The following is a 14,106-nucleotide window of genomic DNA, read 5'->3' as shown; positions in this document are numbered from 1 at the left end:
AAGTAAAAAAGAATTTGCGATTAATAGAATCAATCTGCAGCAAATCAATTTTATTCATAATCATGTGATACACATCCTGCACTACATCAATTAAATTGTGTATTGTATTAGATGTTTATTAAAGGAATTTCAGTTCCACAGCCTTGATTGTAAAGTCCTTCTTAAGAACATACGCTGTTAAACTCTTTTTAAATGGGACATCTCAGAAACTGACTTTATTAAACTCAAATCATAAAAGGAAAGAAATAGACAGCATATAAAACATTAAGACAAAGAAATTAAGATGAACAGAAGAAGGAATGCGCAAATATTTACATAAATTTCGCAACTACATTTATTTAAGATATCCCTTCAACTTGCCTGCAATTAAATTCAAACTAAAAGAAGCCCCCTATCATGCCAACCCCATTAAACTTTCCTAATTAGCTTGATTATCCAGTATGGCTATGATTAATTCCATGGCCAATAAAATTTGATTGTACCTCCCTCCAGCAGATCTCTCTAATCATCTCACACCTTGAGACACACATACCGATTTATCAGCAGGCCTCGACAAACAAACAGTTTCTTTATTATTCTCGACTAAATAAATGCTGAAATCTTGCAAACGATTTTCAAAATGCATGTGCACCCCACAGGCACCCGGTGAAGCTCACCAACTCCCGTTCCTACAGAAGAGAGACCACACGTGTCACCCCAGGGATGCTCACTCTACGTGCTTTCTAGGTCATGTGACACTCCCCACCGTTTCAAGTACCCCCTGTGGAAGTTACAGGGGATGTTTTCATTCATTCATTAATATGCACCCACCCCTCTTCAATATCCAGAAAATTTTTAATGCTGCCGAAGTAAGGCCATTCAACTTTTTGATGGCTTTCATTAGCGTAAATGGATAGTGGCAGGTTGGTGCAGGATGTGACATCAACCACCGACGTCCGGAAGCGATGAGACACTTTCTTTGCAAACGATTACGAGGGAGTTTCGCTGGAAAATTTCAGGGATCGCGGTAGGCTTTGAGATAAGAATCACCGTTGTGCGTACCAGATTAGATTTAAATTTTGGGAAACCAATCAATAAGGGTTTGCTTTGGAATAGAATCTTTTTGGTATGCTACATAAATTGTTGATGTTTTCGATAATATATATAATCGGAAGTTTTGTGAAATAAATTATTCAATTATGCGATATACAAACAGAGTAGAAGTTCGGTATAAAGCATGGTTTATCATGATAATCCTGCAATTAGAAACATTTTGCCATGCTTTGTAAATGAAATATTGTCAAAGATGCAAGAAAACATTTGAGTGTGTAATCATTTAGTAAATTTTCGCTATAATGCTGATTTTGAAATTGGCGAAACAAAAATACTGAGACATTTCCATCAATTGATTTAATTAGAAAATATGCATTTAAGTGGCATATTCCCATTAAGTGGCCTTCTTTAAACAAACAGGATTTGCAAAGAGAATGAGTTTGGATGTGCTACTACGATTTAGACGCACCAGGAATTGATACAAGATTAAAAGAAAAAATTTAGACTTACATTTTCCACTCTAAGCTATGAGAATGGTAACTAAGATGTGAAGACATAAGGTTGGAAGGCAGCAATGAGATATAGGTATAAAAATATTAGAGGGGTGAGGTATAGGCGACCTAGACACAAAATGTTTAGAGTGTTAATGTCACTTTTAAAATAAAACATTCTGAAACAAGGAAATGTCATCTTGCTTCCATCGACCTACACCACCTATGGGAACAGGGATATGACTTTTTTTTTTATGATCCGTGCGTATACTGACTAATTTACTTGAATTCGGGTCACGGAAAAATTTTGACTATGCTGATTGGTTATTTAAACCCCATCTCAAATGATGTCACAGCAACTAGTAGTGGAGCAGTTGTTAATTATATTGTTTGAATTTGTTTTCGAGGAAAAAAACTTCCATCGCCATTTTACATGAGCTTGTAAATAATTTGTCAAACATTATCGTTTTATGCAGATGTTTAGAAGGCTATGGGAAGTGGATTTTGAAATTAGAAGATGCATGGAATTCTAGATCATTAAACCTTTGTGGAAAACCTCTTATGAAGAAGTCCAAAAATGGATCATTTATTGGATCGTCTCAAAAGGTCCGTCGTTTTTTCGAGATGGTATTCGACAATAGCCAAAAAGATGGTGGGAATAGTAGCTATTGTTAGACAGTATTTGAATTATAAATAGGTAATCATTCTTTTAAGAATAAAGTCTCAGATTTTGGAAGAAAATAGCGGAAGCAATTTTGTGCAATAGCAATATTGTGCAATATTATACGCTTATTACAAGAGAGCATAGTAAGAGAACAAGGAAGCAAAGTTGTACACCTCACAATATTGCACAATATCATATGCTTGTTACCAAAGAACATAGTAAGAGAATAAGAGAGCAAAGTTGTACACCTCACAATATTGCACAATATTATACGCTTGTTACCAAAGAACATAGTAAGAGAATAAGAGAGCAAAGTTGTACACCTCACAATATTGCACAATATTATACGCTTGTTACCAGAGAACATAGTAAGAGAACAAGAAAGCAAAGTTGCACGCCTCACAATATTGCACAATATTATACATTATATAATATTATACGCTTGTTACAACAGAACACAGCAAGAGAACAAGAGAGCAAAGTTGTACACCTCAAAATATTATACAATATTATACGCTTGATACAAGAGAACATAGTACTGATATTATAGATATACAATAGATTCTGCTATCTGGGTATAGCAAAGTTCTAATATAAAGAAGAAAGGAGTAATAGTAAAGGGTATTGAAATGACTCATATGTTCTATTATAACAAGAGTGTAATATAACGAATTAGAAAGTAATTATTTGTGGATTAATTAGAAACCAATAAGATAAACCACCAAAAATTGGGTAGTGTTAAAGCACAAGTCTCACCACCAAATCTGACTTTAAAAAAATGCTTATTGGTGCATTTATTTGTGGAGTAATAAGAAACCAATAACCACCCAAAACTGGTAATGTTAGTACACATGTATCATCCTCTAATCTGAAGTAAAAATTGTTTTTGGAGCATCTTCTGCAGATCCCATATTGCAAAGATTAATGATGATTACAAAATATGCATGAGGCAGGAAGAATGCCTTAGGAATTCCTAAAATATGCATTTCTTCTTTTCTGACACGTAAAGTGCAATAAAAATTCAAAATCGATGCTTTATAAACATTACAAGGCATCAAAGACAAAATTGCTTTTCGTAAAACTTTTCACATCATGAAAGCATTCATACGCCAACAAATACATATCAACACTACTGAATACTGCAACAACGATTTTTCACACAAACTGAAATTATCGCTTTTATCGATGGCGTCGATCTTTCAAGAGAAGAAACAAAAATGTAATGAGAAAAATGTAAATGAGACCATGCGGTGCTCCCCTGTATATATTTACATAAAAAATGTTTAAATTGAAAGATTAATTTTTCCACTCCCCCAGTTTTTTTTCACTTTCCAGTACTACCTGTAAAGTTGAAAAACGTGTTCTTTACATCGGAATAACATTAAAATGGTGGCAGAACATACAACAATTCTTGTCTCCCATTTGAATATTTTACTGATAATTTTCCAACAAGAATTCGCAAGCTGCGAGCGACGACATCTTGAAGTTGTTGCGGTGTGTTGTTGAACTTTGCTTTCTTTCTTTTTGTTCTATTGTTTCGCATTCTGATCTATAAATTTTTTTCACGAATTATTTAAAATAGCCACAGAATAATTTTTCTTTATCTAGTTTCAAGAAGGAGAAATTATTAATAAATATGCAGATGAACCTATGGATCAGTTTTCTTTGAGAATAAGAATTCATGATTTACTACTACTATCAAATTTACTACTACTATTAGTAATAAATCGTGCCAAATAATAATTGGTAGGTACTGTTTTTTTTTTTTTTTTTTTTTTTTTTTTTTAGTATGACTATTTAAGCCAAATTTTGCGCAGTAGCTTCTGAGGGTAAAGACCCCTGAGCACCTGAGGGCAGAAGTCTGCCTTCTAGCTCAAATGAAGATAGCACACACACATTCGCTTACACAACCCCTTTCTACAGGGGGGGGGGGGGGTCATTCACGCACCTCACAGAGAGAACACAAGGAAGAGAACAACCATGCCCGAACCAGGACTCGAACGCGGGACGCCTAGATCACGTGGAAGACACGCTACCCATAGGCCAGGACGCGGCGGTAGGTCTGGGTGCTTTCCATTTTTCAATTTTTACACTTAGTCATTAATTGTAGTTTAAATGTTTTCCATTCAGCCATTGAAAAATTTTTATTACAGAATGCTTTAACTTTGTGAATAAATATTCATGTATTATTGCTATTAGTTAAGATTAGAACAGACGCATGTTGATTTAAATGAAGTAAATTAGCAATAAATAAAACCATTGATAATGAACTGAAATAATAGCATATGGTAGTGCTCAGACTGAAATAATCAGGCTTTTGGTTCTGTGATTGCTGCAAATCCTTCATGATGGATGATACAAATGTTATAATTCAGCCATTAGAAATTCAGTCCATCCACTATTAATCTGCCTGTTTTCTGATCACTTTGCTGATAGTTTTAATACCATATGTTATTATTTCAGTTCATTATCAATGGTTTTATTTATTGTTAATTTACTTCATTTATATTAACATTCCATGTTTGAAATTCTTTGAAGCCTACTCAGAGACGGATTTGTGATATTAAACCATTGCCAAATGGCGAAGACGACACTTTAAATTAAATTCTCTTTCCAGACTCCAATGTCATACGAACGAAAATATGATTGACTTGCAATAGATTTAACCTTCACTAATCCGATCAGTGGATTACTTGTGGCATCTAGTCTTTAACTAGTGAATTTCTTATAACGAAGGCGAGACACTGCTACGAGGTAGACTCGGTCATCAAATGATTATGATCAATTAACCGAGCCATGATGATCAATGGTTTATTTGTGATATCCAGTCATGAACTAGTGATTTTCAGGTATCAAAGTCAATACACTGCTACGAGGCAGTCTCAACTATCAAATTACTAATAGGAAAGGAACATAAGAACAATAAGATCAACAAAGGCTCAAAACAGAATATCCAAACTTTTACACCAGAGTATCTATTATAAGACATTGGATCCTAATCCTTTGATTTTACTTGTACCAGGTTCATATAACTATAAACGGTGGAACTAATTATTGAATTTGGCGTACTCTAATCCTCAATTCAAAATCTTACTACCAGGTACCAAGCTATTTGTCAAATAACAAATGGTGGGAAATCCAGGAAGTTTATTAATCATTTATTCCATTTCGTTGACAGATAGTACCAATTTTTTTATTAGTAAAATTATTTCCTATACTTTCAGGCTGATAGAAACGTTGTGCCTATCTATGACCTAATAGATTAAGTTCACACGCTTTTTGGTTGAGTGGACCACCCCTTGTGTAAAAAAAAAATATTTGGAAGCTCAGTGACTAAGTATGTCAACACGGGTATAACAACACGGATACACACATATATTTACCCGTATATGTCAATATTTAGTAAAGTCTGCTAAAAAAGGGTAAAAATATGTTATTTATAAAGCATAAAACTTTATTGTTATTACTTAGTTGTCAAAATAATAGAAATTTCAAAAACACGAGATAAAGTTTCAAATTTTAAAAACTAAAAAAAAAAAAATAATAATAGGATTCGTGACATTGTTTGTCCTCCACATGAGGGTTAATATCTGATCTAAAACTTGAGAGTTTTAGCCTCAAGTTATTTTTTACATTCAGCTTGCTTCTGCACTTGTTCTTCAAAAAGGTGTAAAAAGCATGTTCACACAGATGCATGATCAAGAACGTCATCAAACTGTCATGCAACTTTAACCCTTTCTAAGGCCGATCAATCTTTATATATGTAGGTTGGCATAAGTTCTGAGAAATTTTTTTAGAAAGACAGAAACTTAGATGCTTCATTTCTTTATCTCACGCAAAATGATGTGTCGATTTGTTACTTAATTATTAATTAACCAAATTAATTAATCAATTAAATTAAGTTTATCTAATAAGCTAAATAAATCCCTTTTCTGATTCTAATTTCAAGCCTAAAAATATTTTAATATTATATGACTAGAATCAAATGGCCCTTTAAAAGGTTAGTGCAACTTGCTGGTACTGCTTGGTGTACTCGCTTCACTCACAAATATCTATTATTTGGTGAGAGAGCGCCTAGATGCCTATCATGTAATGTTGATTTTACTGTTGCGCATATCCTAGCTGAGTGCCCCAATTTTAATTCTCATCGCATTAAATATTTTAACTCAACTTCACTTAACATACGAGAATTAGTGGGAGAACCTCCCCATCTGTTTATTTTTAACTTTTTAAAAGCTATTGGATTTTATCATTTTATATAGATTAAAACTTGTTTTACTTAACTTAACTCTCATGTTTCGATTGTTGCTGTTTTACTGACCTGATCTTTAATGTAATTTTAAATTTCTCACGTGATATCATCTCAAACCATACGATTGGCGCAGTATAGCCTACCTTTGGCTCTTGCGCCATAATAAACCTGAATAAACCAACCAACTTGCTGGATACTATTGCAACTTTCAGTGCAACTTGCTGGATACTATTGCAACTTTCAGTGCAACTTGCTGGATACTATTACAACTTTCAGTGCAACTTGCTGGATACTATTACAACTTTCAGTGCGTTTTGCTGGATACTATTGCCTAAAATTAATTCAAAACGAAAACAATTATGTTACTCTGGAAAATGATTTCCGACTTTCATTATAAGATAGTTTACAACTCCTCTTTTGCTTTAAGAAATTTCTCAAAGAAGCACGTTTTAGCGACGAATGATGCATTGTAGTCAATTGCTAGGTTATGGTTTTTGTCTTCTTATCGAACAAAGTCTTAATCAGTTTTGTTCAAAAACTGCTATCTTGAACACACTTTAGCAAAGAATAGTTCATAATAATCAGTTATTTCTTGGATATGTTTTAAATTTTCCTTCAATCGAAACACAGATATGGACTTGGCTTATACTGAAAGCCCCTACGCACCTCATAAATCGGATTTAATTCAGACTTTTACAATAGGTATTCTAGGCAGTTATGACTATCGAAAATGTCATATTCTGCATTACCAAGAGTACTTGACAGAGAGAAATGCTATACATAGCGGTATTAGAAACATCACCGTTTTATTATATTATTTAACGATTTGAAGCGGCTAAAAATTCTGTTGCTTCAACAGCTGGCTTTCTATGAACTAATAGCCCTAACTAACCTGAATTCTTTGCGTTAAATTCCGCTTATGCATAGTTAAGATGTTACGTCAGAATTTATGAGGCAATAAATCCTTCTTTTAAAGTGTAATGAATTTTTATTTTATTACTTTCCGTAAGATATAATTTAAAGGCCCAAGAGAAAGTTGCATTGTTTATTCTGAAGGTATTTAGTCGAAAGAATTCTTAATTAGAGTTATGCGACTGTTTTTGTCTCCGTCAGTAAAACATTCTTGCTTAAATAACATTGTTAATAATTTAAATCTTGTTTGCTTAATATCTAGTTCTGTAGTTCTAAAAAAATATTATATTCAAGGCCTGTTTTATGACTAAGTGGATTTATTCAAGAAAGGATAGAAGTTCGAGGTCATGATTCGATTATCTCATACTTTCTGAGGGCCGCGGTGGCCTGGTAGTAAGGTCTCGGCTTCGTAACCAGAGGGTTTCAAGTTCGAGATCCGATTCCACTGAAGAACCGTCGTGTGAACGGATCTGACACTTTAATTGCGTCGGGGCCAAACGTTCTCCCCGACGTTGTGGTGTGGAAACTTAGAAAAGGGGTGCCAGCTTAGGTGTTATTATCTGACTGTGGTTTAAAATTACTAGGTCCGTTCTAAGATAATCCTAGTGTTGCTTTAAAACGGGATGTTAATATAACAAATCTAAACACACATTTGCTAATAAATATGTTATTCGCTTTTTTCTGCCTGAAAATTGTGAGCCTTAAATTAAAGCCATATAATACTTGAATAGGTGGTTCAAGAATAGATACTTGGCGTAAATTTAAAGATTTTACTGAATTTAGCGTTGATCTTTGACGATTAATCGATGGTATATGGTTTACATAGAAATATTATAGAACCAAATATGTAATTTGAACACTTTTTTTTTCCGAAAGATTAAAAACGAATTGAAATAAGAATATACTGTAATCACAAAACCACGTATGAAATTGCATTTACTCAAATCATTACGTTTTTAAATTATTGCGTTTACATAAAAAAGAAAATACAGACCACAGACGGTTGACTTCGTGTCGGATTTAGTTCCTAATTTTATACAAATCTACAAATTTAGAGGGTTATTGTGCGTACCAAATTTTATTCATCTAGCTGTCTTCGTGCGATAATTATTGTCTTATCTTGTATTTGGACAGCCGGATACGCAGATTTTCTCTAAATAGAGTTTGTTGGAAATTTAATACAAATCTTCAAATTTGTATTAAATTTCCAATTTTGGTGTAAAACAATACACTAAATTTGGTATGTTTAGCTCCAAGTTGTTTTGAATTATCGCAACACAGACAGACAAAAAGATAATATTTCAAAAATGTGTTTTTTCGGTCTCACTGAGATTTGAAACGTGAAAATTCTTCAAAATCTAGAATTCTAATATTGTTTTTTTAATTTCTAATATTTTCTTTTTTGTATATTTCGTTTGAAAGAAAGTAAAAATTGTACCTAATGAAATTTGTAACTCCAAATAGATAATTTTTATATTTTAAGTTATGAAAACAGTTTTTATACGGTGATATATTCCGAAGTTTTCAAAAAAAATTTCAATTTGGATAAATTTCTAATACAAAAACTTAATTGCATTTAAAAAAAACTGTTAACTCTTAGTGAGCCTCTATTACCCTGGTATAATTACAGCCAAATTTGGTATCTTTATGTTCAACATTCTGAAAGCAAACGAAAACAGCTCAAAGTATTTACTCCGGAGAAAGACATTACTTCCAAAATTGTAGGTGGCTTGTACAAGGGATCCTTAAGCCACTTACTTCCATGATTTGGTCCACGCTTTAGACCTCCATTAATAGAGGGAGCTTTCGTTGACATCAATTTCCTTCTTGCGCATGGGATTCTCAACTTTCCTTTAAAGCCCCTCGTTTGTCTAGAATTATTATTTGGTATTCTGGTCATTTCTAAAATTCAGAAAAGAGATGAAAAATTACTAGACCCTATGTAGCATTCTAGATGAAGTAGAGTAAGTCTTTATTTTCATAAATTTAAATATATTAATGTCCCTTTTATAGCAACACTAGGACTATTTTAGGTCTGACCTCGTAATTTTGAACCTCTGTCAGATGACGAGGACGATACCTGAGCTGGCACACCCTCTCCAACCTTCCACACCACACCAGTGGAAAGACGAAGAAGAAATCGGGTCTCCAGCCTGAAATTCCCTGGTTCCGAAGTCGAGACTTTATCTCCAGGTTACCGCGGCCTATGAAGTAGTACAAGGACAAAAGTCTGAGATGGCCGACAAGCAAAATTAGAATATTGGAATGTGAATATTTAGCCATTTCTCATTCATATTCTTTCCTTTCCTTTCCTATTCTTTCCTCTTTTTTTATGGTCCATAGAAAGAAGAAAAAAAAATGGTTCTCGTATCTCCTTGAAACTATAATCTCCTTCGTTTTGTATCAAATGCCATTAGCATTTCTTCTTGAGAAGGACTTTTGATAGCATTGTCATTATCATCTTCCATCACTCATTCTGGTGTCTTTATTAAACTTTGTGACACTTCACTTGGCCTGTAGATTACTCAGCAAGCACAATGTATTATGAATTATTATCTGCATTATTTGTATTAACGAAGAAAATTAGACAATTCTGTACTTTCTTCAGCATTCCCTATGTCTTTCATTTTGATGCATTTATTTGATTTTGATGGAATTTCGGGAATTAAAAAAAAACAAAAAACGAAAGCATGTAACTAAATAAAGAAAGAAATGAACAAACTTTGTTATACACAAAAAGTTTCTTTCGATAATAAACAATACGTAAAATTCGTTAAAAAGAAATATTTTGTAGAAAATTTTCATTAAACAGAAGTTGTAATTTAAACTCTGCTATGTTCAAAAAAATTCAACTTGAATCCTGGACAAAATATCTTAACATTTTTTATCAAGGACAAATATCTTAACACTTTTTATCAAGGACAAATATCTTAACACTTTTTATCAAGGACAAATATCTAACAAGATTCAACAAGAAATCTGAAATCTTTTCAGATGACGGATTCAGTTTTTCTAGTGTTAAGAGTAAAATAGCTCCAGAAGACTGGAATACCAATCATTCATCATTTTCTTACAACCCCTTCCTCTTTTAAGATTGCACTTTCCATTTTTTTCACTAAAAGGAAAAAAATACTTATAACATACACCAATACATCTACTGTACCAGAATGCCTCTGTAGAAAACTCTGTAATGTCACAAAAAGGTTACATGAATTCTACACGAAACATCATAGCAATTTTTATAAATTTCATCAAGAAATCTGAAATCCTTTCATATAGTGGATTCAGTTTTTCGAACAGTAAAATAGCTTCAGAAAACTAGAATACCAATCCTTCCTCATTTTCTTACAATCCCTTCCCCTTTTAAAATTGAACTTTCCATTTTTTTTCACTAAAAGGAAAAAACTATATAACATACACCAATACATCATACATATATAATGCATACACTGCTGTACCAGAATGCCTTAACTGAAAACTCTGCAATGTCACAAAAAAGGCGACATGAATTCTAGACAAAGCATCTTAACAATTTTTATAAGTTTCATTAAGAAATCTGAAATCTTTTCAGATGACGGATTCAGTTTTTCTAGTGTTAAGAGTAAAATAGCTTCAGAAGACTAGAATACCACTCATTCATCATTTTATTACAACCCCTTCCCCTTTTAAAATTGCACTTTCCATTTTTTCCAGCAAAAGAAAATATATATATAAGATACACCAATACATCTGCTGTACCAGAATGCCCGCAATGTAAACAACTTGAACCACTGCACTTCTGATATCCGCTCTGCAAACAAACTAATGCAAAACCCCAGGCTCTCGCAGATAATAAGCTACAATGTAGGCACCACCCCGCCAGGCCGCCATTCTTTGGCCTAAGCTCATGGAAAAATCAACTTTTGGAACCAGCGTTGCTTTAATTAGTTTCGCAAACAGCAGATTTTATTACTTCAGCTGCCGCATGTTACCCCCTCCTAGCTCGGGCACCTATGGGAGACAGGATTAACTCCATTGAATAACGCCAGCGGATAACATGGAAGCATATTAGAATCTTGTAGACTGTTTCTTATTCTCTCAGATGACAGTCAAATACTGTTGGAGCAGTGACCTTTTCCATCTTCTGCTTCGGTTGTTTCGTAATCTGTCGGAAACGCTCGGTTTTGTTTGTGTAAAGTTTCGTGAAATCTCGGAAGTTATTGGCAGATTTGGACCCTACGGCTTAGTTACTATTGTTTCGGTGTTTTCTTAACACTGCTTATTGTTGTTCAAGTTTAGAGGATTTTTAAAATGGGTTTGTTTTGAAGACGTGTCACTTGGAAAAGATTTCAAGTCATTAGGCTTAGTGAGAGAATAATAGTTGTCAAAATGAATGAATGGATTTGTTACAAATGAAAGTAGAAAGTGCCCTAGAAAAAATATTAGACATTATTAAAGCAAAAATGTCGACATTCAAACAGAATTAAGTGCAGACAACTTGATAGTTTTCCGAAATTGGGTATTTGAAATATAATGATATGAGAGCATAATAGAATAACAATAAGATCATAATCATAATAGAATTATAAGAATGGAATAGAATAATAAAATCAGGCCATTTAGGATTCTAAAACTCTAAATGGCGTGATCTTCTAGTTCGGTTTGCAATCTGTCTAAATCTGTCTGTTAGAAAACAAGAATTCTAACATTTAAACAAAACTGAGTGCAGACAACTTGATAGTTTTCCGAAATTGGCTATTTGAAATAAAATATGAAAGCATAATAGAATCTGGGAGTGCTATAACTCTAAATGGCGTGATTTTCTATTTCGAATTGCAATCTGTTTAAAGTACTTTGATTTATTTGAGTAAGTTTCGCGAAATTGCAAGAATTGTTGGCATGTTGTATTTATTGGCTTAGTTGCTATTGGCGTAGCTGCTATATGTGTATTTTGAAAGCACGTATTAATACGAATACTCACCGAATTTCTAAAATATTTATGTTATACAGAGCGAACTCTATGAAGAAGCAAGAAGAGACTAATTTTGCACGAGAAAAATTATCAAAGACAAGAAAGACTTGTCGAAATGATGCCAAGAACTGGCGAAATTTGCAGGCCAGTACTAATACAACCAAAAATAAAACCAATAAACCAAAGTCCTTTTTATTCCATTAGTAAAGACCATGAATGAGATGACATAGTCTTTTAGTTTCAGTGTTCAGTGGTTCAACATGGTTACAGTTTAAATGTTATTTCGAACTCCCAATTACAAAGGAACTTTTAAATTGTGTTTTGTATATTTTGCTGACCAAGAAGACTAAATGTAACTCATTTTTATAACAAAAATAATTATGATATGGCTTTTAATAAGCGAAAAATCTAAAGCTCATATTGATCAATTTTAGTTATTTACTAAACGATTCTCTCAGAAATAAAAGTAGACGATTTCTCTTCATATTTCTCATACAGTTAGTCAACATGTTTTGTGTTTTACTTCATAATATCTTAAAGGGAATCAAATATGTATTTTGATAATATATTTTGTATTTGTTTAATAATGTATTTTATATTTTGATTCTTTCTTCTTTAGACATTTTGGTCCAAAATTTGATACAATAATATATAAAGGTGTCATAGCAAATTTCATCTACTTTCTACTACTACTACTTTCATTTTTGAATTATTGTGCTGATATGCAAATGAAAAGACGGGTCAGTTTGGTGAATCTGATATCCAAAATTTGATATTGATATATAAGTTGAATGTAGTAAATTTCATTGGTCATTGGTAAAACGATGTAGCAAATTCCATTGGTCTGAGGAGTTGCATTGGCGAATTACCATGCTCATAATTTTGTATATTGGTTGTCTCCAATCTATCTGCTTTCAGCTAGAATTTGATGGAATTCTATATTTTGGGAGTCAAATTTGGACTGGATTCCAAAACATAATTCGCACAGTTGTTGTTTTCACAGATAGACAGAATAAATTCGAATGGTCTGGTCTAAATAAAATATGTATGTTTTTTATGACACAGGGAAGTATAAAATGGTTATAATCTCAAAATCTAGAACTCAAAGTTTTCGGAGATTGCTTTATTTTCTTTTTGAAAAAAAAATCAGTGTGGTTTTTTTTTTGTTTGTTTGTTTTGATGCCAGAGAAAAAAACTCTACGAATCTCTGCAATTCGTTGTCTTAATATTATTTTCAAAACAAATTAAAAAGCAATGAAAACTATGTTTCCATTAAATAAAGCGTAGATCTTTAATGTCTGGAATGGGCTATTAAGTCAATGTATTAGTCTGTGGTGCCCTTATACATGAAGGTTTATTGATTTTTTTCCCTCATTAAATGCAATAGAACAAGATACAAAAGAGTCTTTCAAAAAACGTCGGGAGAAATCCATGGAAAGCAATGTTAATGACACCTCCTAGGGCCAAAAGATTTAGAATGCTGCTCTACAAAGACCAAGTGTTGCACTTCATTCTAACGCTTCTTCGAATGTATATACACAACAAGATCTTCACACCACCCATCATGCCAAGGATACACTCACATGCAATTATTTTTTTATGCAAACTACTCACCAACCAACCGCAAACATCGCCAAAGTTTGCCAATTATGCAAAAGGCACCCCATCTGAATATAGCCAAGATATGCTATCTTTAGCACCAGTATTTGGTATTGTTTATCCGAACTCTAGCGAATAATCAGAGCATTATGTAGTCCCAAACAGTAACCTTTGAAAGTAAAAAAAATAATAAATAAGATGGCGA

The sequence above is a fragment of the Argiope bruennichi genome, chromosome 11 (genome assembly GCF_947563725.1).
Source record: "Argiope bruennichi chromosome 11, qqArgBrue1.1, whole genome shotgun sequence".
In the NCBI taxonomy this organism is placed as follows: Eukaryota; Metazoa; Arthropoda; class Arachnida; order Araneae; family Araneidae; genus Argiope; species Argiope bruennichi.
This window is presented reverse-complemented; position numbering follows the sequence as displayed.